Below are 7,496 nucleotides of genomic sequence, written 5' to 3'. Positions count from 1 at the left end.
TGTAGAGGAAGGCCACTGATTTGTTTGAGTTAATTTTATATCCAGCTACAGCACTGAAGCTGTTTATCAGGTTTAGGAGTTCTCTGGTGGACTTTTTAGTATTGACTCATCCTTTTCACAAATGCAGATCTGCCTGTCTGTCCTTTGAAAGCTGTGTCACAGCACTCTCCCATGGACCCTCCTCAGGAAGAGCCCCTGCCTACTTGTATCCCCAGTTCACTGGAAGCCCTTGGAACTTCTAAACTAATTTTGACTAACACTGTGCATTTCATTTGACCCGCTACAAAAAGGAGTTATGAAGGATCACAAAGATACCTAAAAGACAAAGCATTTACTTTAAACTTGGTGACAAAATGAAGGCAAAGGACCCAGAGAATAGAAAAGTTAAGGAAAGCTGGGAATTCAGCTGGGCAGAGGGTGTGTGCTTTGTATGTGTGTGGTCCTATGTTTAATCATGAAGCAGAAGCCCTGGATCAGGTTCTGCCCTCCTGGTGCTTCTGTGTGCTTCTAAATATCCTTCTAATGAGTTTGTTTGTGTTTAGAGCAGCCTGTGTTGGCTCCAGTCACACACTAGAGACTACCTGATGTATTCAGTGGTGTGTCCCTGCTTCCTGTCCACCTACATCCAGAATGTAGGATAGTCAAACTGCTGGGGAAACAAAGGGTGTGTACAGATCTAGGATATAAGCCAGATCTGCCCACATAGTCCCTAAGATGCAGAGACCAAAACTCAGGCCCTGAAGCACAAGTGCAGAGAGGGAGAGCTGACTCAGAATGGTCAGGTCTGGAAGGAATCTCAGAGCCTGGGATGGTGTTGTACAATGTGGCAGCAGTAATCACAGGGGTCTGTTTAATTTAAATCAGTCAACATGAAATATAATGAAAAGTAATTTCCTAGGCACACTAGCCACACTCAGTGACACTCACCCGACGACTACCATTTATGAGCACAGATGTCAAATGTTTTTGTCATTGCAGGAAGCTCCACTGGCTGACAGTGGCCTGCTAACTTCCTTGTAGAGTTATAGCCGATGTTTCTGGTAGCTGATCATGGGTGGAAGTACAAAAGCAGAGGCAGTAATCCTACCTTTTCCATCCTCATGGACCCCAAGTTCTATATGAGCTGTCAGGACTGTGACATATTGGGTGGCTATGGGGACAGATGGAAGAGCCCCGCTTACTCCTTTGCAGCCTCCTCTTATGTCCTTCCTGTTGCATCTGGCAGGATACTTCAGGAGAACAAAAGTGAAAACAACCTTGACTAGAGGCCTCACCATCATGGTCATCAGCTCTGGGTCATCACCAGAGCCTGGGCTAAAGCAGACGTTATCTCAGTGTGTGGTCCTCTTAGTCTATTTTCTGATGCTAGAACAAAATAGCCAAGCCTGAGTCATTAATAAAGGATAGGTTTCTGTCTGACTCCCAGCTCAAGAGCATGGCAGCACATCTGCTTAGCATTTGGTCAAGGTCATAATTTGTATCCTAATGTGACAAAAGGCAACATGTCAGAATAAGAAAATAGACCAGTCCAGGGCTCCCTCTCTCTACTTAATTTTGAAGACCTTACCTAACCATAATAATTTCTCAAAGAGTCCACCTTTAAATACTGTCTACTTACCAGTTTGAAGATTAATTTCCAACATTAATTTTGGAGGGAACATTCAAAGCATGGTACTAGGGAAATATTTATATCCCCTGTATTCTGGATGGAGAGTGATCTACAATAGTCAGGCTTTCGATATCAAATGAGTGAGCTTATTATAGCATACCACAACAAGAAAACCAAAAAGATAGCAAGTAGAAGATAGATAGATAGATAGATAGATAGATAGATAGATAGATAGATAGATAGATAGATAGACAGACAATAGATCATAGATCGTAGCTAGAGAGATAGCAAATACACTCAATGGGGCACTTATAGCATGCTACAGAAATGACTGGAGCATCCCAGTACAGAGGACAAAGAAAGCGGCATCAAGTCACTAGGGAAACCCTGCTGACAACAGTCATGCTGGAACTTCTGACAGAGGCTCCTCTGCAGAGCATCTCCGAAACAGGCGTATTTATACCATGGCTAAACAACAGTGGCCTCTTTCAGTTGATCTGCTCACGGGGGCACAATGTTTTCTTAATGCCTTAGTTGTTTGCCGTTCTCTTTTTCTCTGTGTCACAGGGTTTGGGGACAAGCCTGACCCATTACAGGGAGGTTTGAAGAACACTTGAGATAAACATGCTTAAATTCGAGGCAACGGAGGGCCTCCTTGCTCCTAGAGTCAGATTTCAACAAGAACGACAACTAACCCATATGCCGTACATTACACCCCATTTCCCTGAGATTCAACCTGAGCAGGATCTTTGCACAGCAACCTGGCCCCCAGTTTGCCACATCAAAGCTCCCAGTACGTATTCATTGGGGTGGCATGAGTGTAACATCGATTCAAAGGGCCAGGTGTAGGATGATCAAACCATTTCTGATAAAGTTCTTTCCTGGAGCTTGAAGAAATTGCTGTGTAATGTTAATGAAGGTCAGAGCATAGCCCATAAATGAAGCTGTGAGAGACTTCTGAGAGCTCGTGAGAAAGCTCCAAGTGAACCAGACAAGAGTCTTGTGATCTCTGCTCCTCTAAAACTTGGACTCTCCTTGCGATGTGCTCCCGTGCCCCTCCTGGGTGTAGTGCGCAGGAGTGAGTTTAGATGACCCATCATCCCACTGTCATCCAGATGATGTTTCCAAGCCGAGTGGTCCTCATTATTGTATACAGAACTCATGTGACATTGCCCTCTAGACTGTATGCGGCCTAAATCCATGTGACCTTGCCCATGTGACTATATACAACTTGTACTCAAGTGACCTTTGCTTACACAGCCTTGCTTAACCCTCAGAATATAAAATGCCCGATGCCCTGAATAAAGTAGGCTACCTCAAATTTAGGCTCCACTCTCCCAGGGTCATATCGCCAATTAGGGTGGTAACAAAGGAGGACAAAAAAAAAAGTGTTAACAAAATATAGAAGATGCAATCACAAATAGAACTGTGCAAAAGTAGGTCACACATGAGGCTATGTGGAATTGTGTGTATATTTAATCTGAAACGTTCCAAAAATATTGTTACCCATATGTCTAGTTAGGGTTTTATTGCTGAGGAGAGACACTATGGACCATGGCAACTCTTATAAAGGAAAAGATTATTGGTGCTGTGGTGGTCTCAATAGGTATGGCTCCCATAAACTCATGTGCTCGAATGCTTAGTGGGACGATTAGTGGGTGTGGCCTTGTAGGAGTGGGTGTGGCCTTGTTGCAGAAAGTGTTGGGGGCGGGCTTTGAGGTCTCCTATGTTCAAGCTACATCTAATGTGATAGAGTCTGCTTCTGCTGCCTTTGAATTAAGGTAGAGAATTCTCAGCGACTTCTCCAGCACCATGTCTTCCTGGACGCTGCCGTGTTTCCCACCATGATGGTAATGAGCTAAACCTCTGAACTGTAAGCCAGGCCCAGTTAAATGTTTTTCTTTATAAGAGTCGCCTTGGTCATGGTGACTCTTCACAGCAATAAAACGCTAAGGCAGCTAGCTGTCTTACAGTTCAGAGGTTTAATCCATGATCATCGTGGCAGGAAATGTGGCACACGTGCCGACGTGGTGCTGGAAAAGAAGCTGAGAGGTCTATATCGCGATCCACAGGCCACAGGAAGTGAACTGTTGCGCAAGGACATTTAGAGTGACCTTTGACAAAGGATAAATGCTAAGTATAAAATGCCAGTTATTATTACCCTAGAAATAGGTGGGTGACAAAATGACAGGACTCAGCATTTGCAAAGTCCAGGGGAGGAAGATTCTATGCCCCAAGGACAGAATTCTGAGACCTATTGCCTGGTCCTCTCCCACCAGAATAGCCAGGCCACACCCACCCCGTCAGCACCCAGCTAGAGGACACTGCTGACCTCCACTGCTTCTTCACACTCTGATTAGGACACTGTGGGGATTTGGAAGACTTTAGTTTTCACTGTAATTCTAGGTCCGTCACGTTGCAAATGAGCTTGCCCTTTGAGCCAGATCTTCAGAAAACAGGGCCCTCTCCGGTTTGCTTTCTGATGCTTCTGTTCCTCAGCTGCTAATGAGGGCCTTAGTCAGCTTCCCATGAGGACAGGAGACTTAAAATCACTCTCTGCTCTCTCTCCCTCCCCCTCTCTCTCCCTCTCTCCCTCCTCCCCCTCCCCCTCTTCTTCCCACCTACCTAGAATCTTCCTGTTTCTTGATTACTAGATGCCACTGCCGGAGAAGTCTTATCAATTCTCCCTATCTCTGTCTCCCCCGATAATCAATCTCTCTCTATGCGTGTGTGTGTGTGTGTGTGTGTGTGTGTGTGAGAGAGAGAGAGAGAGAGAGAGAGAGAGAGAGAGATCTGCTTCTATTCCTCTCTTTTCTTATACCTCATCTCTCTTGTGCGCATTCATTGTATCCCTTAAGTCTTCTGAGCCCATAATCTAAAACTCTACTTGCCCTGTGAGGCTGAGGAGGTAACGTGCTTTGCTGTGCACACATGAAGACCTGAACTTGAGCCCCAGAACATGTTTGTTTGTTTGTTTGTTTGTTTGTTTTTTGACATAGGGTTTCTCTGTGTAGCTCTGGCTGTCCTGGAACTCACTCTGTAGACCAGGCTGGCCTTAAATTCAGAAATCTGCCTGCCTCTGCCTTCCAAGTGCTGGGATTAAAGGCGTGCGCCACCACATGCTTGTAATCCCAGCAGCCAGGAGTCAAAGGGGGGGGGCAGACACACACACACAGACACACAGACACACAGACACACACACGTGTGAAACATAAGATGAACAATGAGATGCCTGAGTAAAGATGTTCAAGGTTGACCTACCTCTACTTGCACCTGAGCACTTACAGCCTTCTGCAGTATTTTTATTTTCAGAATTATATTTCATATAACATTTTCTTCTAATCTTATTTACATTGTGTTCTATCCTAATTTTTTATAGAAAAAAATATTGAATTGAAACATAGTTTTACTATGTTGTCCATTTCCTTAGAAACCTGTGGTATCTATATGGAAAATAAACCCATAAATATTGTGGGACCAGGAGACATCACCAGAATTCTAAAACAAAATGAAGCTGTTACAGAGACTGAGACGACAGAGCTTCACAAGGTCTCCATAGTGCCCACTAATTTTATTCGTTTCAGAGTTCAGAAAAATCAATTGTTTGTGCTACTACCACCCTGTAGACATAAGGAGACTGGAGACATATGACTATTTAACATCATTTTACAGTCTGAAAGTCTGGCCACAAATAAAATTTGTTGCTAAAATGAGCAGGTTCATGGTCAGTAAAGAGCTAAAACAAGTTCTGGAAACGTGATACACATTTGTGTGTGTGTGTGTGTGTGTGTGTGTGTGTGTGTGTATGTGTGTGTGTACACATATATGTATGTATGTATATATACATATAAGTATGTGTGTATGTATGCATAGATAGATAGATAGATAGATAGATAGATAGATAGATAGATAGATAGATTACACAAATAAAGTGGTTTGGAAATACACTGAGGTATTTATTTAAAATAAAATCACTTGCCTCCTGGGTCACCACCCCCTCAATGCAGCTACAGAGCCTTTGTGTCAAGGATAGGTACTCCTGCCCCAGTCTGCCCCAGTGACCCCCCTGCTGCAGAGGACAACTCAGACAACAATGCTCTCCATAAACAGAAGATGCAAACTTGGAACACTTCTGGTAGAGAAAGTCACGTCTCAATTCTTACTAAAATTCTTACAAATGCTTCCAAATGCCAAGTGTAGGAAACAACGACTCGGTAGGGTTGGACTGATCCATTCTCCACATGGAGATGCTGAGTAACCAGGTTAAGGAGCTTATACCCGAGGCTGGACTTGATCCCTTTCACAGCCGGCTTCTCCATACTGCATCCTACTTAGTCATCGTCATAACCTTTGTATATTAGGAGAGATTGTGAGATTGTTATCTGCATTTTAAACATGGGCAAAGGCATTCAGAATGATTCAAAGACCTGCTGTCTTTCGGGGGGGGGGGGNGTTTCAATGCTGCCAGGCCCAGGACAAGCCGTCTCTGAATCCACCAGCCCCTTGGTGCCCTTGTCAACGCTAGGACTGATTCCCAGTAGAAATCGCTAACATCTCAGATTAAAGGTATCCAAGAGTACCTGCGTGTCTCTGAGACACAAGGTGCCCTTTATAAATCACCTGTGCCCCAGGTCGCCAAAGCAAGGAGCAGCTCAGAGATCTAATCAGGGCCCAGGACTCAGTCCCAGCCGTGAATCTTCCCGCCCCACAAGTGTAGAAACAGAAACTTGTGACAAAAGGAATTCTCAGAAGGCACACTGGAACGTATTACTCAGACAGGTTTCCACGAAGCAAGGGAACTTAATTCTTGCTATGATACTGGGATAAACAAAATGTAATCTACAACAACGCTGTTGTGTTCATCCGGCCCTTATCTTCTTTTTTCATGTAAGTAACTTGGGGGAAAATGCAGAGACTTTTAGGAACGTTATTGTATTTGGAACCCATTGTAACTGCGAACTGCAGCGACTTCGGGGGGGGGGGGGGCAAGTGCCCTGAATGCGATGGGCTCCAAGGTAGAGTTACCCCCTGTGCAATCGAGAATGCAAATGCGAAAGCTGCTCCACAGTTTCCCCACTGCAGCTGCCCATATTATCTGTTGCAGAGCTCGTGATGGTGCAAGGGGGCTGATTATTGTTCACAGTGACAATAAACCCTCTCAGAATTGGCTGTTTCCAAAATAAATAGCCATTCTGTTAAATGTTAAATAACAAGTCATAAAGTGCTGAAAACAGCCCATTTCTTGTGGATTATTGCCTTAATAAATTTCAGACAGAAAGGCGGATCATTAAGCTGTGAACACCACAGATCAAAACCATTGCATTTTTTAAAAATCAATCAACAAATTCATCAAAGGAAGCCCCATTTGATAGTGAATCACACCTTCTATGTTGTTGAATTCTTCATGGCTATTCCTTTCCTGGTTATGGCTAGTTCTAGTTTCAAAAAAAAAAAAAAAAAAAAAAAAAAAAAAAAAAAAAAAACCCTTCTGTATTTATTTAGACATTAAATGGTACCCAGACTGAGTTGTTAAATTGACCCCTTCTGAGTGTGTTCAGAAAGCCCAGCTGCACTTCCTAGGCACTGCATGCAAAGGCTACAGTTTCCCAAATTGATAAAACACAGACCTGTCCGCTAAGTTAAACATTTGAGTCAAAGCTCAGTGGCAAATAGATTCCAACTGTGGCTCTAATATAGGCCGTTCTTGTAAAAGGAGCCAACTTCATTGGGATGATTGACAGAAGATTCCTCACCATAGCAACCAGGGTTATCTCTCTGGAATAACAACATTAACCTCCTTCATAACCAGTTTTTCATCCTTAGGGATAAAAGGCAGCTGCGTGCATCTTCCGCGATCCTTTTATTTTTATTTTTGAATGAACTGTTA

This window comes from Mus pahari, chromosome 8 (assembly GCF_900095145.1).
Source record: "Mus pahari chromosome 8, PAHARI_EIJ_v1.1, whole genome shotgun sequence".
In the NCBI taxonomy this organism is placed as follows: domain Eukaryota; kingdom Metazoa; phylum Chordata; class Mammalia; order Rodentia; family Muridae; genus Mus; species Mus pahari.
Note: the sequence above shows the minus strand (reverse complement) of the source record.